General features: G+C 38.2%; 1 protein-coding gene across 2 annotated transcripts in view; it reads left to right on the top strand.

Annotated features, from left to right (window-relative positions):
- Nucleotides 1-27,779, top strand: part of PRRX1 (paired related homeobox 1) — a 74,343-nt gene that overhangs the window by 27,794 nt on the left and 18,770 nt on the right. The window lies entirely within an intron of this gene.

The following is a 27,779-nucleotide window of genomic DNA, read 5'->3' as shown; positions in this document are numbered from 1 at the left end:
ATCTCTCACATTCATTCAACATTTACAGAGTACCTACAGTGTTGCACGCACTGTTATAAGCACTAGAAATATTGTGTTGTATAATAAGGTCTGGGCCCTGCCCCCTAGGACCGCATAGCTTAGAAGAGGCAGACATATGAGTCCTAAATCAGCAACATGTCATGGATTCTAGGATGGAGTCAGGATCAAGGCAGGATAAAGAAGAGTCACAAAGGATGAAGTTGTCAACCAAATAAATGGCTAAGGAAGAACTACATGGAAGATGCGAACTTTGGGCTGAATAATGAAAGATGAACAGATGTTAATCACTTAGAACGGATTGGGGGAAGGGAATTCCCTTTATACATAACAGTCCATTTTGCCACCACAGACAGTTCAAGTATGTGTGGTATGTGCAAGAAAAGTTGGTTGGGTCTTAGCAGTTAATCATAGTCATACCCAAAAGCAAACTTGGTAGTTAACATTAGTAACCTAGTTTTTGGATTTGAAAATGTGAGAGAATACACTGTTGGCAAAACCCGCCACCTCCTCCTATATATGAGAATTTTTGTGATAAGAGTAATTGTAATATAAATTGGGTTTAAACATTCAAATGTTTTTACGGGGTCAGGATGGTTTAAATATGGGCCACCTGGATTTTGTGTCAGAAAGGTCTGGACGTGTGATTCTTGGAAGAGTTTGAATAAAAAAAATTTAGAAACTATTCAGAGAGTCGGAAATTTCAGAAGATGTAAGAGCCTGGAGAGAGAATAGTAAGTTGGCTTGATGCAAGCACTGCCATTGGGGTCAGAACCAGGGACTGCAGGGATTGATCAGAGATAGTCCATTAGAAAAGGTTTGATTGCAGGGAGAAGGTACTAATGGTTTTGTCTGGGCAGACAGAAAGAATTTAGAGAGGATAATGTGATGAAAAAGATGCCTGCTTGACAAAATTTGGGGATGGATAATAGCACTAGTTTGGGTTTCAGATGGCTGTGGAGAGAGTCAGATAATCCGTTCAAGTGAGAGACATGTTTTGTTCCCCACTATTTTTCCAATGCCCATCACAGACCTGGGAAATTGTTCCTCAAAAAACATTTGTTGAATAAATGAAATAAAGCAGATGGGTTGGGTGACAGCAAGCAGACTCAGATTGGGTTAAAAAATGTTTATTAGCCAATTTAGGCATGAAATATAAAGTAATGTCTTAGACATTGCCAATGGGTTTAATCAGGTCAAATTTAACCCAAGTAATGAGAACAAACTTGTTTTTATAGAGTTGCCATTCAAATGAATTCTGACTTCGAGAAGAAATTACATTCATTTCTTCCTTCTTTCTTCTTCCCTTCCTCCCTCTTTCCTTCCCTCCTTCCGTCCCTCCCTCCCTTCTTTCCTTCTTTCCTTTTTTTTTCTTTCTCATGTTTTTGCTATTATTTCAGGTACATTGAATTATTTTGTTTTCCCCAGTTCCCATCTTTTCTTCCTCTCTCCTTCTTTTTCTCTCCCTTTTCTTCTTTTTCTCCCCCCTTTCTTCTGCATTCCCTCCCCCACCCTTCCTTTTCTCCTCCTCTCCTTCCTCCTTCCCCCTTCTCCTTCCTCTCCCTCTTTTTCCTCCCCTATTCTTGTGTGAGTGACAAACATAGAATTGAAAATAAATAAACTAAAGGAGCACAGCCCCAAGGGTTTAATGTAAAATGGAAATATTTTAACCCTTGTGCTCTGGTGGCTGACAGAGTTCTAGCTGCAGGTTTCAGCAGACCACTCGACCTTCTGTTGGGGTGGGGGAAGCAATGCCTTATTACAGCACTTAAACCTACCTTATTGTAACATTAATTCAAGAAATATTTAATGCGCCAACATATGTACATGGTACTGTGTTAAGCACTCTGAGAACACAAAGTTCTTTGTCCCTCAAGAAACTTGAGTTGATGGATGGGTCTAGAATCTAGGCTCTAGATTAGATAAACACAAAATAAATATAATATTAAATGGAAAGTGATGTTACAAGAGAGGAACAAATTATTTGATACAGGAGTTATTTTTATCTTGGAAGTCCAAAATTGGAGTAGGATTTATATTTCTGGGAAAGAATACGCATTTATATTAATGATTGTCCAAGATCAGGAAGTTCTTCCTAATAACTGACAATCTTTATGGGTTAAAAATCTAATTATTCTTCCATAGTTTCAATATTTCTGATTAAATTCTTAATTTGAAGGGTTTAACTCAAGAGAAGAGCCTTAAAAATCCCAATAAGTGGTGTTAGTAAGACTGTTGGAATATTCTTCCTTGATTCATTGTTGAATTATATATTAGAATGTAGCTAACTTTCTAGAATGTAGTTAAAAGATAACCTTACATTATTATTATAACCCTACATTATAATGAGCATTATAACCTTATTATTATTATTAAGTTATGCATTACATGTATCTGATGAAAAATCAAAGCTGATTTTATTTCAGGTTGTTAGTATTCTCTTATTATTTAAGAATTAGATTTGTCCTAGTTGTGGAATCATTGTTTTTCAAGATAAAAAATGATAGTCTGTGACAAGGATTGAGGATTTAAATGGGTTCAGTAGAGAACTTTCATGGAAATAAGTTAAAGGAATCTTTAACTAATTAATTCCCCACCACCACCCAACACACACTCACCCCTACCTCTCTTACATTTTTCTGCATTTGGGGCTTTTGGAATTTGTATATCATCAAAAAGCCTTACCTTCTGCAGAAAGCCCTTGACCTTGAGGTACCTTGGGAAACTTTAGGAGCTTGCTTAATCCTATATGTATTCCAGGCAAATTTTGACAGCCTTATTGCTTTTCATCATTAAGTGATCCTGGAACTTTTCCTAAATAGTTGGGCATATTAACACCAGCATCTTGATTCATTTCCAACCCAACCTTCAATTTATTCCACTTAGGCTAGTCATAGCATTCTTCCCTGCTCCTTCTGTGACCTAAGCCATTTGGGAGAACAGTGTGTGCTGTTAATATGTGTAGAGTTCTCAGGAGACAGAAGCAATAGAAAAGCCAAATAGCATGGTTTTGTTATTATTACTAATCACGGGGCTCTACCTCAAAGGAACGAGGGTGAGAAAAGATGAAATAGCATTGATAAATGACTTGCACAATAAAATATGCTGTAGAAAAGTTCTAAATATTACTATAAAGAGTGGAGACAGCATGCAAATGTGATTAAGGAGGTGGGGCCAGAGGGCAAAAGCTGGAATATGGGTGCACTTAGGGTCAACAAGACTGATTTCTGCTATGATGTAACTTCCCGCACATACCAATCTCAGAGTCATGTTTTCAGGAAACAGGATATTTGATATGACAGCAGTGCCTTACTTACGAAGGGGACCAGGAAAGAACAACAGTTAACTTTCTTGCTGGGCTGTGATACCCCTCTTCCCCTACCCCTAACCCCCACTAAATTCAACAATTACCATTGTAAATAATTTAAAAATTGGTGTTGCTAGGTAGAACTTGCTCAGCCAGACTCTTAAAAGGAGAACTTTTAGGAATGAGACGTTTGATAGTACAGTTGGTATGATGGAGGATGGGTAATGGGGTTGATGGGGCCATTTATTACCTGGAATTTCTTGGAAATTGAATTAAAAAGACGAGAAGATCAGACCTTGAATTGGACTAAATTTTGAGATGAGACAATCAGAAATCTGATAAGATTGGAGGAAAGTGAGATGTATCAGTAGTAGCAAAGAAACAAGTCTACATAGTATAAATTGCAGGTGAGTTTTTGTCTACAAAATAAAATGGTTGGGAGTAATAATTCCATTTTGTTTCAAACATTTGATTCCTAATTTCCATGTTTTCTGCCTGTGAGAAGCGGGAATAGTATTGTTCACCACACACAGATACCATAGAGTTTTAGGTAAAAAAACTTTGCAGTTTTTTTGGAAGAAGGTTGCCGCCACAAAGGATGTTACTACCACATACTTTGGTTTCTAGGTGCAAATGTGTCCAAAATCCCAGGTGCAAATGTATCCAGATTTCAGCACCACAAGGTTTTAGTTTCTCACTTGTGTTTGTTGTAGTCCCTGCCAACAAATGAAACATAGTAAAGAGGTTGGGTCAATTTCTAAAACGAATTAAGGAGAAAACGGTAACTTACAGAATCTCTGAACTCACAGTTGAAAGAGAGTTTATAAGTGACTGAATCAAACCTATTCTGGAATCTGGAATTCCTCCTCTGGTATTCCTGGATTAAAAAAAATCCAGGGCTTGTTTAGTGGTTTTCACAGCTAAGGAGTGCACTATCTCACAGAACAGCTGTTTTCTTTGTAGGGTGGAAATTATCTTTATAAAATTTATATGAAAATTTTGTACATGTACATGCTTGTGTGCATGTATTATACATATGCCCATTTAGAAGAGGCATATTCCCTATATAACTTCATTTTCTTATTCAAAAGCTAGTCACATGGGCTAAAAAGTGTGAGCATATTTATGGGGAAAATAAGAGAACTGGAATAGTGCTTAAAAACTGGGAAATGTGCCCGCAGTATTTACCACTCTTTTAAGAAAGCATATTTAGGCTTTTAGTACCAAGCACATCTTTTTATTAACTCAGGAACTTCTACTATTTCACAATGAAAGCAGACTGTAAATAAAACGTTACTGATTTTTTTTTTCCTTTTCCTGTAGTAACCAAATGCTTTCAGCCACTGGAGTCTAATGAATAACAGCTGTGCTTGAAGTGTTTCTATAGATAAAAAATTTTAAGTATGATAACATCTAAGGATTTTTTGTTGTTGTCAGAATAACAATAGATGCGGGAAACTAAGTGGTGACTAAGGGCATCAGTTCTTCTAATTTGTCATTCAGCCTCTTCGTGAAGTAAATTAGGAACTGGCAGAGTCTAAGAATGCAGTGCATTGGGAGAGAGGCCGGGGCTCTCTGAATCTGCATGTAGTTGCAAGAACTTGCAATGGAAGAGTCTAGTTCACCCACTGGGATGTCTTTGGTGGCCTGATTTACAAGATATCTGATATTAGAATGGCTAAATGCAATAACTCTACCCCCATGGACGGTTAGAGCTACAAGGGTCTGGAGAGGGCATCCTTCCAAACCTCTTATTTGCAAAATGAGGAATCTGAGGTGACTTACACAAGATCAGGTCGCTGGTGGCAGAACTGTGTCTGCAACTGGAGCGCCTATTTAATGCCCATTAGGTTCCACCAGTGGCTTTTCCAAAGCTGCCTTCTGGTTGTAACCACTCAAAATAAGATGCTATATAAATACTACATACCTAAATATTCAATCAATTGTCCCCCGCCCCCCGCCACCTTTTAGCGAAACCTTTCAGGAATATATTTGACGCTAGTGTCATGTGTCTGTTCACATACGCTTAGTGAAGGAATATTTGTCTTTGGGTGGAAAGGTCATTCTTTCATGCTGGGAATATGTACATGCATGAGATTCTCAGCCACAGTTAGATAGAGGAGAATATTTCCTTCTTCAGAGTCAGGATCAGAAGCCTTTATACTGCCAGCTGTGCTTGAGTTCTTTTCACTTGGACATATCAACTCCCAGTCAATTATATTTCCTATTAGTTCAAATCATTTCCTATCATAATATTGTAATACTTATATTCAATACTACATAATATTGTAATACTTCAATTAAAAAATAAATAAAAATAAAAAACTCAAAAAGGAAAGTAGAGACTATTGCCACCAACATTTTTGGATTTGTATGCTGGCAAGAGTCAAACATCAAAGAAATTTTGCTGCAAAGCTTTTAGATTTGGATTGTGTTTAAAAAAAGAGAGCCACTAAAGTAGTGCTGGTTCGTTATTTTAAAATATTAAATCTGCAACACATAATCAGTGATTTGATTAATAGTGGCTAATAATTACGGATGTGCTTTTTTGCTCTATTCAGTGAGGAATCATTTTTAAAGTCTTTATGTGTGAACTTATAGCCTCATATTGGCATTAGATATTATAAGAATAATAGTTACTGATAAATAATAAAAAGAAAACATAAAACTAGATGCATTTAAGGTCCTGAAACTATTTTATTTGTTTACTTGATCTTTTATTTTTTTTAAATAAAATGCATATATATTCAAGGTAAAAAAAAAAATCACTTCCTGTTAGTTCCTGTTAGAAAGTCACACCTCCAGTCAACAAGAAATCTATAAGAGGTATGAAATCACACCTTTCCCTCCAGCTATCCTAACTGCGTCTTCTCTTTTCACTTCTTTTCCTGGATATGCTCTTTTTTGCTCTATTCTCTGGGCCCTTATCTGGAACCCCAGTTGATGTAATGTAGCATAGGCTTAGAGCGATTTAGGATGATTTTTCTGGGACCTTCCAGATGTTCAGTGTGGAGAAATAAAATATAGACGTGCTTCCCTCTAGACTTCAACATAAAAGGCTTGAGCTTTTAGCTTCCTCTCCCTGTAGTGGTACGTGTCCAAAATCCAGCACAAAAGAGAGACAGAGAGCATCCACACCTCACATCTGCACGGGTCACTCATGCAAGGTGCCAGCTAGGCAGGAGCAAAGGAGAGAGTGACACATGAAAAGTCCCAGGGCCACATGACAGTAAGACCAGCCTGGCATGCTTTTCTAGAGCGATTTGGAAACTCAGCGGGAAGGGTGCTTAATGCATTATTAGTCATGGCCAGCGGTGACCTGTCTGTATTAGAGAAAAAGAGGCAAACTTGGCTCTCAATATCATATTTTTTGTCTTACTTTGCCTGTTCCCTAGTGTGCAGTTCTCAGAGAGGAATGTGCCATAGTATTCCAATGGTTATGAAAAGATAGCATAAGTACAGCTGGCAGTCCGGAAAGGATGTGGTTAAGATATAAGCCACTTGAAGTTCTTTATAAGTAAAAATACCTCACTTAATGGCTCTTTTTTTGTTTTTTTAACATCTTTATTGGAGTATAATTGCTTTACAATGGTGTGTTAGTTTCTGCTTTATAACAAAGTGAATCAGTTATACATATACATATGTTCCCATATCTCTTCCCTCTTGCGTCTCCCTCCCTCCCACCCTCCCTATCCCACCCCTCCAGGTGGTCACAAAGCACCGAGCTGATCTCCCTGTGCTGTGCGGCTGCTTCCCACTAGCTATCTGTTTTACGTTTGGTAGTGTATATATGTCCATGCCACTCTCTCACTTTGTCCCAGCTTACCCTTCCCCCTCCCCATATCCTCAAGTCCATTCTCTAGGAGGTCTGTGTCTTTATTCCTGTCTTGCCCCTAGTTTCTTCAGAACCTTTTTTTTTCTTTTTAGATACCATATACATGGATTAGCACACAATATTTGTTTTTGTTTTTCTCACTTCACTCTGTATGACACACTCTAGGTCCATCCACCTCACTACAAATAACTCAATTTTATTTCTTTTTATGGCTGAGTAATATTCCATTGTATATATGTGCCACATCTTCTTTATCCATTCATCTGTTGATGGACACTTAGGTTGCTTCCATGTCCTGGCTATTGTAAATACAGCTGCAATGAACATTTTGGTACATGACTCTTTTTGAATTATGGTTTTCTCAGGGTCTATGCCCAGTAGTGGGATTTCTGGGTCATGTGATAGTTCTATTTTTAGTTTTTTAAGGAACCTCCATACTGTTCTCCACAGTGGCTGTATCAATTTACATTCCCACCAACAGTGCAAGAGTGTTCCCTTTTCTCCACACCGTCTCCAGCATTTATTGTTTCTAGATTTTTTGATGATGGCCATTCTGACTGGTGTGAGATGGTATCTCATTGTAGTTTTGATTTGCATTTCTCTAATGATTAATGATGTTGAGTATTCTTTCATGTGTTTGTTGACAGTCTGTATATCTTCTTTGGAGAAATGTCTGTTTAAGTCTTCTGCCCATTTTTGGATTGGGTTGTTTGTTTTTTTGATATTGAGCTGCTCTTATGATTCAATTTTCCAGTTAAAAAAGGGCAAAGAACACATTTTGCCATTTGTGCTAGAGATTAGTATCTCTTTATTTACATGCAAATTACTTTAAAAACTAGGAAAACCTATAAAATCTTAAATATTCCACACCAGGGACTCAAACTAAGAGTCTTTGTCAAATAAAATGAATTCTCTGAGATCTGCTTTGAGCAACTTTCTTTGCATCTAAGCACAGCCTCTCTTAGAGGAAGGAAATAGTAAAGTTCTCACAGGGAGAGAAAACGTTTACCACTCAGTAAAAATCCTGGGGCCTCGCTGTATGAAAGCTTTAATTTAGCTCGGCTCACTCCTCCATGAGTTAATTTAGAGCACTAATAAATGGAGATTATTTTTGGACTGAGAATCTGCCTGGTACATTCTTTGAACCTAATAGAGCTAAATAAAGCCATCCAAACTCCTGTGATTTTTGGAGGAGGTCACCCACAAGTGATAGCCCTGTGATAGTTTTTATGAACATAGCAGACCAAATGTGAAGGAACATGCTCTAATCTGGAGCGATTAGGAGCCTCATATATGAATAGACCCGCTTCTTAAACCCACATTAACTGGGAAAGATATGGAATGTGAATGTGCAAGTGTGCCTGAGTGTGCACGCACACACACACACACACATATCAGTGCAGGAGGCAGCAAGGAGAAAGGGAAAGCACATAGGCCTAGAAGTAGAATAAACCGTGTCTCAGCTTTGGCTGTGGTACCTACCCGGTTTCCATTGGGCAAATCACTTAATCTCTTTAAGACTCAGTTACTTTATTGTAAAAATGGGAACAGTCAAAAGGTTATCATATTGGATGTGAAAAGTATATACATTCACAATCACCTTGCAAGCCTAATATTTTAGTTTTGATTTTTTTCCTTGCCTGTACCTTTTCTGTTTTTTTCTCATAATAAATGTAAGACAAGCTCATCATAGAAAATTAAAGAAGAGTATAGAAAAAAACAATATGAGAAAAATATCTATTATTGCATCACTCAGAGGTAAATACTCTTAACACTTTGATTTATCTCCTTCCAGTCTTTTTTTGCTGAATAGTGTTTCACACAGTTAAGAATATACCAGATGTATAACTTTCATTCGTATATATATGGATATATGTGTTCACAAGCGTTCTTTCGTAACATTAAAAAGGCTTTATAAACGCAAATCTTAATACTGCATATTCCCCCTCCTCATCTTTATCAGCATTATTGCCAACAGCATCATTATCTTCGTTTACTGATCACTATATACTAAACAAAAAATAAGTGGTTTACATATATTCTGTTATTTTACTTCCTTCTGATAGAATACCGATGTTTGTATACTGAGACAAATATAGTCAATAAAAGCAAAATATTGGAGGGAATAATAATATTAATCTGTAAGCCTCTGAGAGAAACTCCAGGACCATTGAAATTAAATTAACTGGCAACAAGGTGATAGTAATACTGACAATGACCTCATACTTCTCTGGAAAGTTAAATCTAAATAAAGATATACACATATGTTTCTTGAAAAAGAGATGTCGTACCACATATATGCACTTGAGACTAAATTTTTTTCTAATTTTAAAGTCTGGAAAACAAAGCATCTCTTTGTTTTTCTGTTCCTAAGGAATGAAATCATTTAAAGATGGTTTAATGCCTCAGTGAAATGCAAAAAGGCTTCTTCCGAGAATACATAGGCACCATTCAGGGTTTGGGAGGGTGTTTTAGAATCACAGTAGAGGCCTTTTGCTTATTAAAATTCACTATTTTTCTGACCAGTTAGCCTCTAAATGAAGCAGCTGAGAGGAATAAGACCATATTATTTCTTTAGTTTTCAGAAACCAATCTTGTCATTTCCATTTTTATCAACAGAGCTCATTCAGAGCAGAATTGGAGCAAAGTTGCTGCTGACTTGATTTGGCCAAAGGTTCTTAAGTAAGGCCTTTCACAACCATTGCATCCTTTTGCTGAAAGCTTGCTGGTGAAGGGAGAGAGTGCAAGAGATGGGAGAGTCAGCCTTTAAAAGTGAAGAGGGTGGGCGAGGAAGGGTCGAGGGGGGTCTCTGGGGAAGGGGCTCTTGGTGTTTAATGTTCTAATCCTCCCTTCAGAGTGGCCCACTGGCCGCCAAGGCTGGTGTTATCCTGTGTTCAGTGTTGATGGTCTGTAATCCTTTGTCAGAGTAATTGATGGTGAAGTCTGCACTTTTGCAGCTAATGATAAATAGGGCTTTTAAAGGTTATAATTTCTTGTTTAACTGATGCCAGTTGCAAATACTTTGTGCTGAGGAATAATTTCTCTCTGCCAAATAAAATATAGTGGAAGTCTGGGGCGTGTTTTTCAGCTTATTGTTAATCACAGCTTGCCTGACAGAGCACTTTCTATGCAGGAGATAAATGCTCAGGCCGTCTGGCTGCCAATTTCGGTACAGAAAGGACTTTTCTTGTGGAAAAAGCTTTTCTGTTTCTCCAGCAAACATTAATAAGGCTTGTTTATTTTTATTTTTTTTTACTTCTGATTTTTATTCTTGTATAAAACACTTCCAGAGGGCTAAATGTTTAGTTCCTTGAAAAGAGAGGGATTCTTTGAGTTTCTGAATGTGTCTCACTTCTTTCTCTGTTCCATTCTGGAGCCGTGGTGCACACATAGCTCCGCCAGATAAATGGCAAGAAGGCAACTTTCTCAATTCACGGAAAACTGAATTATGAGCAATGGGGTTGGGGGTGAGGATCTTGAGGGGGTCTGCCCATTTCAAGACTGAAGGAAAAGTTAGAGTAAAAAGGGCTGGAGAATGGCAAAGAGAAGAGAAGTAAGGGTTCCTGTGGGCTCAGAAGGAGACAGGCTTGCTTGGATTTGAATTGCACAAAGCAACACAAAAATACGGTGAGAAATGCCAGTTTGCCTCAAAGTACAAATGCATGCACTTCTGGGGTTTTCATATATATATAATTATACATAAAATATACCGATAGAGTTAGCAATTTTAAAATACCCTGTGGTCAATATTTTGTCATATCTGATATTATATTTTTGGAAATTTTCTTTCTTTTCTTTAATAAATCAAGTTGCTTAAAGTGAGACTCCTCAGGAGCCTGGGAAGTTCAGTAGGTCTCAGGTGGAATGTTGGAGGGTGGAGGCAATACCAGGTAGTATAGAGCCTTTGATGGGTTGTGTTACTGCAGGTTCCTAGTGGAGGGGTGCGTGGACTTTTTGGATATACATTTGGACCATTTGGAAAGTCCTTCAGAGTTCTGCCATGCAGTAAAAAATTTCACTTCTTCATGTCCTGAATTTGTACTTTGAATCTTTTGTAACTCAGATACACATATACTTAATAGATTGAAAGAAAGATCAGCAGGGAAGTTAAAAACAGGTACATACCAGAGAGATAGAGAGAGATGATGGACAGAGATATTATGGTAGAATTTTAAGAATCAGAGATGCCTAAAGCATCCTGAGCATTAAAAGCAGCAGGATGGGCCACATTATTAGTACTGACTTTTTGAATATATAAAGTGTCGATGTTTGCCTCACGCCCAGCCAAAACCACACTCTATGCAATTAGCAGGATGCTATCTGAAAGGCAAAACTGCTCCTGTCACCCACTCCCCTGCTGAAAAATTCATTACTGACTCCCCTGCGCTAAAGGATGAAGTCCAAATGCATGTTTTAGGAGGCCCTCCACCATCTGGCCCTGCTTTCCCTACAGCTCCATCTTTCTCCTCTTCTCAAAGATCCCAGTGCTCAGCTTCAGCAACACAGGAAGGTCAAGATCATATCACTTGCCAGCCCTGCCTTCTTGAGATGTCTACTTTTCCGAAACTCTGAAATTAGGGCAATGACATGCTCCTTCATGGGGCTGGAATGAGGAATAAATGAAGTGAAAATCCTCTATTAGGAATGAGTAATACTGCTTTCTATAACTTTGCTCCATCCATTACAAGCAGTCATCCCCCCCCGGTCAAAGTGTAATTTTTTTCCTTGAAAATCCAGTGCAATTTGTTTCTCCTTTTCTGTGATTTTTTTTTTTTTTTTTTTTTTTTTTTTTTGCTTTTCGTGGGCCTTTTATTTTTGTGGCCTCTCCCGTTGCGGAGCACAGGCTCCGGACACGCAGGCTCAGCGGCCATGGCTCAAGGGCCCAGCCGCTCCGCGGCATGTGGGATCCTCCCGGACCAGGGCACAAACCCGTGTCCCCTGCATCTGCAGGCAGACTCTCGACCACTGCGCCACCAGGGAAGCCCTGTCTTTTTTTTCATCTGTTAAGATGCAGTTGATCCCTCCGTTGTTCCACAGCTTTGCAGTGTATGCCTCCGTTATTTTACTTAGCTCATTTTTTTTGGAAGTTACCTATTTATAGATCTGTTTTTCTCACTAACCTGTGAGCTCCTTGTGGGGGTGAAGGCCATTGACCTTTCATACTCACCAGCCCCTAGGTGTTCAGTAAACACATGTCACATTGAATAGAAAGAAAACACAAGATAGGAAACCTGAACTGATTCATTATTGCAACTTTATTTTAATTCCATGGTTTAAAGGCTCGTATACACCTTGGGCATGAACTCAGTTTAATTTGTGGGCTACTGATCATTCCATCTCTACTCAGGCCAAATGCTTTGCTTGCTTTGTTCAAGAATCGCTCATTTGTCAGACTCCCCCTGTGGAGTTGGTCTGTGTGTGAGGTGCGTGTGAGGGAAAAGCAGAGGCACATTTCTGCTAACAAATGTAGTTTCCATCACAAAAGAACTAAAAAGAGAACTACCCAACTTAATTTCTTAGTGGGGCTCACCGGATCCTTAAATTGAGGTGCTTATCTACGTTCACATCAGACGATATTGAATTTTGCTGGTTTTTCTCATGTTTTCCGTTGTTCTATCTCATGAGCACCCTCTGAAGGATAAACACTTAAATTTTTAATTTTATTTTGATAGCACTTAAGGCAAAGACAGTATAATATGGTTCTTCCATAAATGGCAATAGTAGAGTATTGCAAACAACGTGGGGATTCCAGAAAGCTGAGGTCGCGGCACTTCAGTGATTGATGATGCTGAGTGTAACGGATGGGTACTAGGTCTGTGCAATTATCTTGTTCCCACTGGCCTTGTGCATAATCGGATTTATGCTCCCATGATTCTGGGAAGAATTTGTAACGAGTTGATCAGGAGAAGAATAGAAACATCTTGTAGGCTGTAACTTCAGTGTTTAACATTTTGCCAAGTCAAATGCTCAGAAGTGTTTCTCTGAAAGAAACACCTCTTATACAAATCATATGATTGCAACCCAATCATATATATATCAAGAAGTTGGTGTATTTATTTATTTCAAATTCTGAGTTAAAATTATATCCAACATATGCTCACCAATTCCTATGCACTTCTTAAAAGTTCTTTCATTTTTTGATAGTTTTAGGAAGGACATTTTATAACCTCTGCATTCTTTCAGGAAAGAATGCTGGTTCTATGAAAGACAAACAGAGTAAAGAGTTTCAGAACTTGGGCTCTGTAGCCAAACTACTAAGAGTCAAGTGTCAGCTATGTGCCCCTGGTCAGGCTGCTCAATCCCTCTCAGCCTTGGCTTCTTCATTTGCAACATGAGCATCATAATAACATGACCTATTAAGGTAATGAAATATAAAATATTCCATGTAAAGTACTTAACAGTGATTCTTGGAAAATAGTAAGTACTCAGTAATTGTTCGTTATTAAGAAATATTAATTAAGTACTTACTTGGGAAATCATATTAACACAACATCACATTAGATCCTGGAAAGTAGGTAAGACAGTTACAAAATATTGTGTCTGCCTTCACAGAGTTTACAATAATAATGTCTTATTTGTATGCATAGTAGTTTTTAGAAAAAAAATCTTATTTGAACCTCACAACAATCCTTTAAGATTTTTTTTCATTTGTTAGTAAAGAAACGAGCATAGTAAGGCTGCGAGTTTGTTGAATGACAGTGAGGGGCAGACACAGGTCGGGCACTCAAGGCTCTTGTCTTGAGTTACTGTCATTTAGCTATTGAGACTAAAATACATAGAAAACAAAGAAGACAATGTAACAGTGTATAACAATGTGCTAAATTGTGTGAATCAAGCACTTAGTGCAATTAGAGTTAAGAAAAGAGAATAACTCATATGATCTTGAGAAGTCGGGAAAAGTAAAATAAAATTTTTAATTAGAAATAAAAACAGTGAACTCACCCACTAACCATTTTTAATTCTGAATGTTACTGAACATTGGTTTCTCTTGTACATTAAATTAAGTAAACGTTACTTTACTTAGTTTTGCTAAATTTATTAAATTATTAATATATTTTTCCTTAAAATTGTATTTAAGTGCTCTTTTCTTATACTGTAAACACATTTGGAATATAAATGAAATAGCATATGTGAGGTGTTTTATGATCTTTGGAAGAAAGGCATCATAAAAATGCAACCTCTCAACCCTCAGAAGTTACGAATACAATTACATTGTCTCTCTCTAATGGAATTCTGTTCTCTCCAACTGCACTGAGAATAAAGTGGGGAACATAGATTTCTAGTTCTATTCCTGAGGTTTAAAAATCTCTAGGCTGTGGTTAACTTTTGGCTTGAGACCACAAAAAACACACTCCAAATATTTGTCATATCCAAAGGTTAAGTAGGGTACAAAGATGTAATTGATTTATTGGCCATTGGTCACTGGAGTCATTGTATAGGACTGTATGCAAACTTGCCTTCTTAGCTGTACTATATTCTTAAAGGCACCTTGAGAAGCAAGCTAGACTTGGGAAAGCCAGTGACATACATCTTCCTGTCTCCTGTCCTGAGCTCCCACAAGGGATGATCTTGGAGGAACTCGCCATCATGATAGTCTTTGTTGAAACAAATAAAACGGTAGACAGATTTGCCCCAACAGATCTGCACCCTGTGTATAATAGACTATACACCAAACTCTTCTTAATCCTAAATGTCAGAGTTTTTCTCTCAGCCTGGGAAGTAAATTGTTTTTCTGAATGCTCTCCTTTTGGAAGAGGCATCAACTTGGAATCTAACTAACAGGCCTAAATTCTGTTGTTACTGGATCCTTTGCAACATTATTTTTCCAGCCCTGACAAGAAACTGCTTTTCTAGAGGGACCCATAAAATCTACCTAGTGGCTTTGGTCTGGATTTTGAAACATATACTGCAAATGGTTCCAAAGGCTTGCGTATTACTTGGGTCCTAGTGGGATGGTGTTAATGTATAAACACTCACAGTTTAATGGAAGAGCATCCTTAGTGATTCATCTTTAATGCACTCCTACTCCTTTTGTGTCACTTCCCCTCCTCTATGTCTGCATTATGCAACAATTTAAGACCCCATTGATATAGCACTTGGTTGTACCAACCAGCACAACTTGGCAATTGACTTACTTGGAACCTTACACACTCTGCCTTGGTTTATTTAAATTTTAAAATTTAAACATCTGAAATATCTATTTAAGATTTTTTTTTGTTTACAGCTGAGTCCAGCTGGCACTGATATCACATGAGCCATTGTCGGGGAGCTCCTACCTAGAAACTAATATGTCAAAGTGAGTTACCAGATATAGCTGACATGAGACTAGGTAATGATGATAGGTCTTAACAGTTTTAGTGGGCTACACAGAAAGCCCAAACAAGTAAAATCTTTCACAATGCCAAAGGTTGGTCCTTTCCACTGTGGGCAGTTGGATCTGCTTCTGGTTCTCATGTTTATAGCACTGTTGCAGTTCAACCCAGGATTCTCCGAGCTGAGTCACACACACACTCACGCTGACACACACACCCACGCACATGCACATGCACACAGACTTTTTATAAAAAATATGTCCCCCACCTCTAAATGTCAGATTATTTTAAAATTCCAGAACTTTATAAAATGGTTTTTCATCTTTGCTCTCTTCTCAACTGTTTGAATACTTGCTAAATCTGAACATTTTCTTTAAAGTTTATCTAAAAGAAAATAAGCATCTACGCAATGCTGAAATAACCCTGATATCCACAAAGGTCATCAGTAATGTTATTTAAAACATCAAGAACACTGCAGATTTGACTGCAAAAATGTGTATCCGTGGAGTTATATAATATCTAGTTAGTCATAGATTCCAAAATTGGAGATAATTAGTAAGTAAATATATTATTCTTTACTATATACCTCTTTGAGGGCACAGATTTATTCATTGGTCAAGTATTTGAAGAAGAATTTATAATTTAAAATCAGGAAAAGATATTAAAAAATCTAATAACATGCCACATTTGATAACAATAGAAATGGAAACCCAGCTTGGCAAAGTTACATGCTTAAGATTACATGACTGGGAAAAAAATCACATGATTTTTAGTACCAGACAGGTCAAGAACCCAGGTTGTCTGACTTTTAATCCACTGGAGTACCTCCCCCACCCCTGCCCCCACCAATTATATAAAACTGTCTTTATAATAAAATTCTATGAAGACATAAATATTGGATTTCTGGGGAAAGGTATAAAATCACTATCGTGAAAATCTGATCTGGGGCTATGACTAATTAGAGATAAAGTTTGATATAAAACTAGACTCTCTCAAGTCAAGAAGTTAATTATACTGACGTCATTCGGTGACCACCTAGGCTTAGTGGCAAACAAAGTTAGTGCCCTTTTGGCTTTTGGGAAGATCTGAGACTGGTGCTAAAACTAGAAGTCTCCAGGAAAGAAAATCATGATAATCCTCTAGCCAAGGAGCTTTACTTCCAAACTGACAGACCTGTAGTAAAGAAGGAAGTTTAATTATGCTCTCAAGGGAGGTATGACCACTACTGGAAAACCTTAGTATGAAAACAACCAAACAGAACAAAGTGAAGGAGCCCAGCAGGGGTCTGCAAAACACAACTGAAGAGCAAGAAGGAAGTTGATTTCCTTGTAGGTAACTCCCTCTTTGGCTAGATAAAAAAGTATAAAACTGCAGCTTAGGATGGTCTCACTTTCCCAGATCAGTTACTGTATGCACACGTCCTTCAACCAATTTATGGCAAACATTATGTTTCCAAAATCTTATTTTCTAAAATCTCTTCTCCCATCTATACACCTAATCCATATTATGTTTTTTTTGTGAGTCACCTGAGTTCATAAATCTTCCAGTTTATTCCTAAGATGCTTTATTTTAAAGGTGCTGCCTTCCCAGTAAGCTAACCACATCGTCAAACCCTGTGCCATTTTATCAACATTGCAGAGGAATAGAGAAGAAATAAGAAGAAAGCCAGCAAATGAAAGTTGAAGAATGGTTTTGTAGTGGAATTAAGCACTGGTTTTGTAGTGGAATTAAACACTAGTTTGTCCTGGTTTATCCTTCCTCTTGGTTCAACATATTGCTATCAGAGTCCTTTCTTGAAAATGACTTAAAGGTTGGAAAAAGATCTAAAGGTAGGGAAAATCTGTAAAGAGACGCAAGGATGTGGAAGGAAGAATGGCTGTATTGGCAATGCATGCACATTGGGAACAGGTGTCAAAGAAGAGAAAGATTTAGGTGGTGACTAAAGAGCCATTGTTCTTACCCTTGGTTATCCTCCTTTTCTAGTTACCTTCTTTTTAATCGGTAAAACTTGGTATTAGGTCTTTCCTCCATCCTGGCTTCTTCCTGTTATGAGCTGAGCAGTATAAAGTCTTCTTGCCAACTTTCAGATGATGCGGAGTTGGAAGTGGTGGCCATGACATGACTCACAGTGACACATAGATTACTCATAGGTTTCCACTCTAGGCAAACAGAATCACCTACTCACAAGGAGTTCTTTAGGGCTGTTCAACAGCAGGGGACATGATTCAGTGGAATAAGATTATCCCACATGGATTTTTGAGTGCTTTGCCCAAAACCTTTTTTCTCTCATATGACCTTAGTGCATCAGCTTTCTTACCGGTTAAAAGTCACATATCCCTGGAGAGGAAATCGCCATATAATTAAGGTTTAGGTGTGGTTGACAGTAATGTTCTTGTATGTTGGCAAATGAATTAGTCATGCTTTTGCCCAAGCTCCTTTACCAGTGAAAAGGAACAGAAAACACAGAAATAACTAACTAGAAGAGAATACAACCTAAAGCTAAAAATACATATTTTTGGAACAGAAATAACTGTATCAGGTCACCACTAACATGTTCAATAATTCCATAATGTGTCATCATTACCAAAGTCAAAGATTTCATGAGTGTTACTGAGATATATAGGGCTCTGTTCTACACACTTATTCACCTGCCTCAAGGCTCTCTTCTAACTGGGGTGATAATTACTGATGCAAAGTCATGTGCAAAGAAAGTGCATGAGAGACCTGGGTAACACATGCTCCTGGAATTTATGTGCCTTGTAGAGATTGCAGTAACCCTTCATAACAGGAAAGTCTCTGTGCCAAGACTTTATAGAAACTCAGCCCTGAAAGGGCTGTCGGGTTTGTGGCTGAGTGTGAATCAACCAGGTGTACAGAATAGGCGTTTTCACCAAGCACAGTTAACATATTCATTAGTCATTCAAAGAAAAGAGCCTAAAGTATGCCAGGCACTAATGCTAGAGGCTGGGATACTACAGTTAACAAGTCAGAAAAGGTTCCTGCCCCCATGCAACTCATATTCTAGTGTGTGAGCCAATCAACAGCAATAATTATTTGTCATAATTATTAGTTTGTCATAAGTTGCAAAGCCGATGGTTCATTCCGATTCTGGAAGGGGAATAGTTATAGGAAGGCTACTTCTGTTTGGTGATCAAAGAGGGTCCCTATGGAGAGCTGACAGGAGGAGGTTAACTATGGAGGTTGACTGAGACTTGGAGGAGGAGAAGGTACCATCAGTATAGTCAGTGGATAGGGGAAAGGCCTAGTATGTGTGGTTAGGCAAAGACAGACGAGGTCAAAGAAGAGTATGAATGACACATGAGGAAGGCATGATTTGTCACCATCATCAGCTGAACAACCAGAATGGGGTGAATGGAATGACAAGTCATAATGCAGCTGAAAAAAGGATGCTGAACTTCACATGTGACAGAGGGAGGCTCATGCTGACTGTGTCTTCTTACTTGCCAGCCACTTTGGTGTCTCTGTCCTCCTCCCTCGCCCATTACTGGCTCTGATGGCCACCACATCTACTGGAATCTCTTTTCTCTGTTTTTACTTTACTTTTCAAGTGCTCATGGCTTCATTTCCCAAATCGATTATAAAGTGCCTTGAAGGTGGACTACATGTAATATTTGTCTATTTCTCAGAGCACCTACTTGCCTGGTGTGTAGTAGATGCACACTTAATATTTGTTCAAATGAATGAATAAGGTGATAGAGACAGGATGTGAAGGTCAAGAATAAGCGTGACCATTGTTAGTGGCACCAGTTTTGGGATTAGTCTAAAGTGGTTGACATAGACAGTGTTTTCAGCAAGTGTACTGTCACCCAACCCACAGTTAGGTGGTCAAAGCTAGTAGAAGTAATAATAGAAATAGCAGTTATTCTCATTTCTGTTAAGTAAATTTAAATGTTAGAATAACTGTTTCTTAGAAACCTCTCAGGTTGCCTCTTTTTTCTTGACTGCGATTATAGGTGAACTAATTTCTTTTAGAATAAAGATTCACATAAATTTCAGTTTGGAGACATATGTGCAGAGTACTCTGGACATAGAGGAATGGGTCAATCACTTCAGCTTCCTCCAGGCATGAGTAATTACAGGATAGTCTTCATCCAATATGTCATCTAGCCAAAGGTTTTCCAAAACATAGACAAGAACGAAACAAAGCAAAACCAAACACATAACAACAAAAACCAAAGGACATGATTCAGTCATTGCCTTAAACAAACAATTATTAAAAGTTTTCTATTGGGCTAGATACCGAAAATATAAAAACAATCCGAAAAACCCACAGTGCTGGATTTGAAAGAGATCTTAGTTGCCTAGTCCAACCTATAATTTTTCCAGTAAGAACACTAAGGCCAAACATCACATATTTGGTCAGCAATCCTGCTGAATTAGGATCTGAACCCCCTGATTGCCAATCTAACACGCTAATTGCCAATTTCCACAACTGCTCCATAACAGAATTTAAAGCAAAATAGAAGGAAATGTGTATATACCTAGTTGTTATAATTTTTAAAAAACATGTATTGTTTATGTCTTAAAGCAACCCCATTTTACAGATAAGAAAGTTGAAATCCAGAGACGTTACAGTGTGATACATTTCTCAGAATATGTCAAGCTTTAAACCACCGTTTACACTTTGGCTTTTCTAATTCTTGAAAGAGAATTTTAATTTCCTTTCACTTAAACATTGTTTAAAGATACCAGGCTTCTTATGTTGACCATTTTGGCATATTTTAGTCTTTATATTAGTTTGATGTCAGAGGCCAGAGTAACACCTGAGAGGGGCTTTAATCTCCTCTTTAGCCCTCTTCATTTACTCTATACAGTGTTAACAGAGTTATCCTTGCCTCCATCTTTATTGTGATGAAAAGCTAATTCTCTGTTCTCTGTGGCTTTCTCTGCTATAGGCATCTGTCCTTTTAACTTGAGATGAAAAAGCATAAGGAAAGACTAGTCATGCTTCTATTCTCAAGTGTTCAAGCCTCATAATTGTCTTTTTATCCAAGTAAAAGAGCCTTGTTCCACCACTACTGTCCTTTCAAGAGCTGAGCTGACTCATTAATCATGTACATCTCCTTCATTACTATCTGCTGCCAGCTATGTTTGTTTGTTTTTTTAAAAAATGTATTTTTTACCGTATTTTTCTTGAGGACATTAAAATTTATTACCTGAAAAATGAATCATTAAAAAAAAATGACTTATAGCGGTTGCCTCCCATGGAGACACCAATTTCCACTGCTAATGTTAAGACTGATGTTGTGTCTTTTACAAAATAACAACAAGTCTTACTACAAAGGGAAAATGCTACCCAAAGAAGACAGGAGCTTATAACTCCTCTAGAGCTTTGTTTGTAATCCTACTGAAATACACGGCACTTCCAAGGGGACCACACACCTGGAATACTGCAAGTTTAGAAAGCTTTTAAAATCTCCATCAGAACTCACTCTTTTCCCAGAATTCGCTTTCCTTGGTTTCTTTTTATCCCTTTGGAATTCACCAAAATGCTCAGACATTTAGAAAAAAAAAAAGTCACTGAATAAATATGGAGTAGTATGACCCAACTCTTGTGTTTTTAGACATGTGGCAACCAAATTAGTCAACCCGAGGCAAACAGGCTGCGAAATCATTGAATTTTCATAGCCTGGGTTTAGCCCTTGGTTGTCTTCTTCCTTTCTCCTGTATTTTTTTTTTTAAACTTGTTTCTAGTGAGATTACTTGTTAAAGGAGAAGGTTGCTGTCTTTGAGTCTTAGAATCTGCCTGCTTTCTGAAAGTTTCTTTTCAAAATTTTAATTGAGAGAGGAAAATTGATTGCCTTGTTAGAAAGCTAGGAATTGACGAGCAGTAGAAAAGTGACCCAAACTGCACTGATTTCCATGTGCAATTTTGGGTCTATTGTCATGTTTCAGTTCTTTTTTAATTTATAAAGTTTTTACTCATTTTTCATGCTCCCTAGATCTCAACTATGCCCTCCATCAAACCTAACTAAGCCAGATCAACATATTTGAATGTTTTTTCTCACTATCTCCCTAGTTATGCTGTGATAGAGATCTTAGTGAATAGTTAGATACCAACAAACAGTAAGCAGAAGAAAAAAGGAAGAACAGCAGTGGTTTTGACAATCCACCTCCAAGGAGAAATTGCAGCAGCAGTGGTAGCTGTTAAAATCCACCACTTACGAAACAACTGCTATGTGCCAGACTATCTGCCTGCTCTGTGTTCATTATATTTTCAAGTGACCCTAGGAAGTAGGTAGTCTACTTCCATTTTATTGTTTTGAAAATTGAGGCTCAGAGAAGTGAAGTGTCTTACTCAAGGCCACACAGCTACTAAAGTAGCAGGGCCTATAGGAGAACACAGGTCATTCTGATTGCCAAGCCAGTGAACTTTCCTCTCTACTCCACTGCACTCCCTCCTGATTATAGTGTAGTTGGCTCTGAGTAAAACATTCTCATTTTCCACTATTTTCGACATCCAGAAATGAATTGAAAAATGAGTAAATAAGTGATTCATCCGTAGAGAATTGGGAGTAGGTTACATATCTGAAGCTGGAATTTTATGTCTTTATCAAAGAGAAGGTATTTTGTGCAGTAACTGAACTGCTATAATAATTCCAATATATGAATATTTTATGTCTGACTGTTAATTTGTATTCACTGAGCATTGATAAGAGCTTCAATTAAATACACATGTAAACTTTGTATTCTGAAGTTATAGTCTAAAATAGACCCAGAGTCACATGGAAAAATGATAGCATGGGGAAAATTGTCAATATAGTCCCAGAAGAAAGCTAGGGTTCCAATATAGGGCTGCATCGGAAGGCTTGCTTTGTCTCGGATATCCTCAAGGTTCTGGTCAGGAATCCTTTCAGAAAAATGTCTTAAGAGGGTTAAAGTAGATAAGATGATATGGATTGTGTTGATATTTTTGACTGTATGGAAATGTATTGGTCCTACAGAGGTGAAAGCAAATATGTGAGATGAAGAAGTGAAAAGCAGTACAAACTGTATTATGATATCTCATATTCTCCAGTATTTTCCATTTCAAATGAGAGTTGGTTATATTCAGAGAGCTCAACTTTGAGCTGTATCTGCTTGAAACCACTGTAGCTTTACACAGAGCCATTGATCCATCTTTTGGGTGAAAACCATTCAAAATAACATTATTTCAAACTTTTTAGAGCATTTTATTCTCCAAAGAACATATATTCCCCCAAATGTTTAAGGTGTTTTAATGCTATTTTCTAAGGTTTAAGACTCATACTTGACCAAAAATAAACCATGTCTATGCCAAGTTGACAGTAAGGGAAAAAATCATCAAAGACCATGACGCAAAGTTCAGGTTCTGGCAGCCATGACCCTAAGGTGAGTAAGAGCTGTACAGTTGGGCATTTGTATTGGCTGAAACCTGGTCACTCTTGACAGTTGCTGGGATTCAGCAGTGGAGGATACCAGGTATGCTGCAGAGAAGATGCGGATGTGCTGCTGAACTTGGCTTTGGTCAGTGGGATGTGCTAAACTCAGTCTACACTCATCCCGGTGAGGATCTGTGTGCCATTGATCGGAGCACTTATTGAAAGGATGCTGTCCTAATTACAATTGGAGCTTAGTGTAACCAAAGAAACTCAAATGAATGCCATAGCTGTATTTCACTGCTTTTCATAAGCCTTGCAATAAAAGCTAAACAGTTTTTAGTGGCTTTTACAATTATACTTCCCTTCAATCTTCCAAAGGTTACAGGGCCTGAACCACACAAATCCCATTAAAGTAAGTAGTTGTGCAATGTAAGTTCCTTTGAAAACATTCTTCAATGCCCATAAAATGATCAGCCGGCTGCTCTTTAGATCCGCTTGCCTGCCATGTTTTCAGCCAAAAGGCAGATGACAAGCTTTGATGTGATGGTTGGTTTCTGCTACTGAAGCTGGCGTTTTATCTTCTTGCATCAGATTTCTTCTCAAATTGATGTGACTCAGGCATACGAAACACATTTTTTTCTTCAGATTTTATTCCTAAAATATGTTTTTGCTGTACCTTTAAATTACATTTGGCTGACTGATTTTGGAATCTCAAGTGTCCCACAGGGTACAGAGCAGGAGAGCGTAAGGGCCTTTGGGAGTTAACTGGAGCCTGCACAGTGAGTGCAAACCTTAGTGAGGAGGAACCGCGGTGTGCTGCGTTCTCCTCACGCTTGAGGATGGCGCTCCTCCCTGTCTTCTCCACCCTCCCTTCAGTGCAACTTCAGCAGCCGCGAGTGAAGTTCACAGTGAATTTCAAGCTAGAGCCAAGGACAGAGCTATTGTTCTCTTTAACTTCTACTTGAAAGCGTGAGGGGTCTCCTCCCTAGAATTTACGGCTTTCTTTCCTAAAGAAGTGCTTGATAAGTATTCTAACATCCTGTTCCATAGGAAACACCATTCTCTTTAGCAGCTCTTCCCCCTGCGTGTTCCTGTTTGCTGAAATCATTCATTTATCTTAGATCTGCTTTTCTTGTAGGGAATAAAAAAGAAGGACCAGCTCCTTCATTTACGGAAGAGTCAGACCCACCCAGCTTTCTCCCATCTCTCTAAATCTGGTGGTGAACCTGTTTGAAAAAGAAACATGGTAAAAAGATTTTTTTCCTCCACAGGTAAAATTATCCAGGGACAAAAGATAATGTTAATCTAATTATTTACTATGCACTGTTAAAAATAATAATTGGAATCAGAAGTTATTCAGCCCTCCAAAACCTTACGTAAATCACCAAGGTTCTAATTTTCTGGGACTACTTCTATACCACAATACTACTATAACTCGTTCAAATTTTATTTAATGTATCAAAAGACCTTATGTCTTTTATATAGGAATACTTGAGCGCAGCGAGGTGACAAAACATTTACATAAAAAGAAATGAACCATAATTTTAAAAAAGTATTTGATTATGTACTAAAATATGTTTAGGAATTTAGATATGGAGAAATCAATATGGACTGGCATTATCAGCAAAGTTTTATAGAGAAAGTAGGATTAAGATGTGTCATAGGAGACAGAGATTTTGAACTGTGTCCTAAAATGAAAGAAAGGGAAGTACTAATATGAATGTGAGGAGAAGATGGAAGGTGAGGGTTTACTCCTGTGCTAAAGGAACCCTGCACACACTTAATTGATGAAGCAAGCACTTACAGAGGCCTTTGAAAAGTGAAATCCAAGGACGTCTGGATCAAAGTTGCTGTCCTAGATGAGAATGGTTCCATTTTTGTAATGGCTCTTCTGGCAGGAATAACAGCTTGTGATACACGTGGACCCTCTTCCTGAGACCCTCTTTATACAGCTAGTTTGGTTAAACCTACCTTTCCCATAAAATTTTTTCCTGGGGTAGTGGTTTTTTATTTATATCTGTGGTGAGTCATTGCCCCTCTCCTGCACAGGGTGTATATTGTCATTGGCACTTAAAAGTAGAGTGGAATTAGAAGTCCTGGCTTCCACACTACTATATATAAAATAGGTAACAAACAAGGACCTACTGTATAGCACAGGGAACTATACTCAATATTTTGTAATAACCTATAAGGCAAAAGAATCTGAAAAAGAATAAATATATATTCTTTTATATATTTTATATATATATGTATATAAAATATGTATCTGAATCACTTCACTGTTCACCTGAAACTAACACAACATTATAAATCAACTATACCTTAAATTAAAAAAAAAAAGAAGTCCTGGCTTCTAGCTCTGGCTCAGTCACAGCTTGTATTGTGATTTGAGGCAAATCACTTCATTCTTCTAAGCCTCATTTACCTCATCTGTAAAATAAAAGGGTTGAATTAGATAATTTCTCTGGTTTCATGGGGTGCCAATATTTTATGACTCATGAATCCACGTGAAAATTAACCTGCTAATAAGATCATTTTTCTTATTTTTATTAGAAAGCATGGCAGTAACTGCATACTTACAATTTACTCAATCATTCATAACATACATAATCATCCATAAAATCTGTAAACACCTTGGATTTGAAACATGATTTTGATAAAAATGTATCCATGTACCCTGTGGTTATCCTGCAGTTTGGTGAATCCTACCCATTTCAGAATTCCAAAGAATTAGCTATTTCCTGATGGCCAATTGGCTGTCAGCATCCTTGGACAGCATCTTTCAAAATCAACCTTTACAGTAGCTGTTTTTATAAGAAAGATGATATTCCAGCAATGATAAAAATACACTACTTTCTCTACCCTGTATTCAACCAGAGTTCAGAATCTGATAACAGTCCTTATCCCAGGTGTTTCAAATACCCCACATTTGGAAACCCGTACGATGTTCACATTTTCTCTCATGCTGCTGATGAGATTGTACTGATCCTGTTCTGTGTTCTTGGGGGAAAACAGGGAGCTCATAGTTGGTGATTAGTGAGCAAAGACAGACGAGCCGAAGGGCTGCCGCTCAAGCTGTCTCTGTTGCCCCCTCACTGTCTCTTTCTGTTATACTTGTGCTCTGAAGGACGTTTGCCAGATACACTCCTTGGACCCCTGTTATTTGTGTGTCTTTTCTCACCTTCAACATGATCTGGACTGGTGTTTTCATTTGTTAAAAACAACAAGAACATTCACTGGGAAACTTTTGCTGGAATCATTTCAGGTCATCATAGCTATTTATTCTCTGTCATAAACTATAATTCTCCATTTCCCTTGCTCCCATGTCAGGGGAGTTGGTGGTTTATGGTGGACAGGCAGTGGAATTTGAGTGAAGAGTGGAAGATTTCAAAGAACTACTGAAAGGCTATGGAGCAGGTTGTAGTACTAACAACAAAACATAAAAAATTCTTGTTCTCCATCATAGTTTGGCAGTACAAGAAGAAATGGGCTTACCAAACAGCGTAAAGGATTTATAATTTGTGGTTATACCTGAGAAAGCATTTTCTTTGAGGAAAGAAAGCAAATCATGGGATTGGCTTAACAAGGGATTTCCTTTATATGATTAAAATAGCCTAGGGTCTAATTGATCTCAGTCTAGGGTTGGTATGGAAGCTAAATATTTTTTGCAGACTTCTGTTTAATAGGAGCATGAAATACAGGTGTGGTGCTGTCAAAAGGCCTGAATGACTGAGAGAGACCTGAAGTGCAAGACATAGAACTGTAAAAAGATTTAGAAAGAGAATGGGAGCAACAGGAATGCCTTCAAATATTCAAATAGGAAGGAGCATACAGACGCAAGGCAACAGCTGAAAGATGTATGATCCTAGGTGTTTGAACTCTAGTGTTGACATTATTATAAACTAATTTTGCTAATAGCTAAATAGTGGTAAAATCAGGGTTGTTGGATGGAATATTCCAGGCGTTGATAGATCCCAGAAATCATGATAATCAAATTGGCTCCATTCTCAAGATGCCACTGATCTGACCTTCTTATTGAGAGTGTCACAAAACTGCCTTCAAAGCAGGGCTCCTTGTTGAGGTACCACAGTGGAAGAAACTAGAGAGGTGGTCAACTCTGAACACAGCCATAAAGCTGAGAGAATGGGTGTCAGCAGCTTCTTAGCTGGGGGAATGTGGTTGAGATCATACGGCTTTTTTTTTTTTTTTTTTCCTACAGAAACAATTTTCTAAAGCCAGGAAAAGTTTCACATTTTCCCTGGACACAAATTCAACAAGCACTTACTATATCTAGGTGCTTTAACTATCAGGAAGGAATGAGCAGTCTCTCTTCTGAGCTCCAAGGGCTTCATCCTCCACTGATGAAGCAGCACTCATGAAGAAGGGGTCTCTCATCGAAAAGTCTTGGAGGCCTTAGTTAGGCACTGAGAGATCTGAGCTAGGAACTCCTAGATTTAAGCTGCACTTTGAATCCCCGCCCAAATCTGGAACATGCCCTCAGTTTGTAATACTACTACTGTAGCTCAGGGGTGGGTCACTCTCCTCGGGGCATTAGAATTCATGTTAGTAATTTTTAGAGTATTTTGTGTGTTTATAGTCAGAGAGGATCAGGAGACTTTACATGTTGGAAAAAATGGCTGAGAGCTACTTTCTGTTGAATGTGGAGCTAGCAGCCACGCTCCTCTTTCTCTCCATCCTCACTCTCACTCCTCATATTTTTCTTTGAGCTGAGTGGGGAAAGTGATTGGAAGTGTGAGTTCAGTTCATCAGGCTGAGCATGTGACTTGGGCCTGAGCAGCTTGAGCTGTAAGTCTCTGAGTGCTACACGGGCTCTGCAGTGGCTTGGGCGTCAGGGTGAGGGCTTGATGGTGGTGTTAGCACAACTGGTATTCCGCGCAGCTTCACACATCCATCATTCCTGTCTGGGCTGAAGGAGGGTGGCAGGA

This window comes from Aethalodelphis obliquidens, unplaced genomic scaffold (assembly GCF_003676395.1).
Source record: "Aethalodelphis obliquidens isolate GAN/ISIS:26980383/991018 unplaced genomic scaffold, ASM367639v1 scaffold55, whole genome shotgun sequence".
NCBI lineage: Eukaryota > Metazoa > Chordata > Mammalia > Artiodactyla > Delphinidae > Aethalodelphis > Aethalodelphis obliquidens.
Note: the sequence above shows the minus strand (reverse complement) of the source record. Positions and strands in the feature narration are given on the sequence as shown.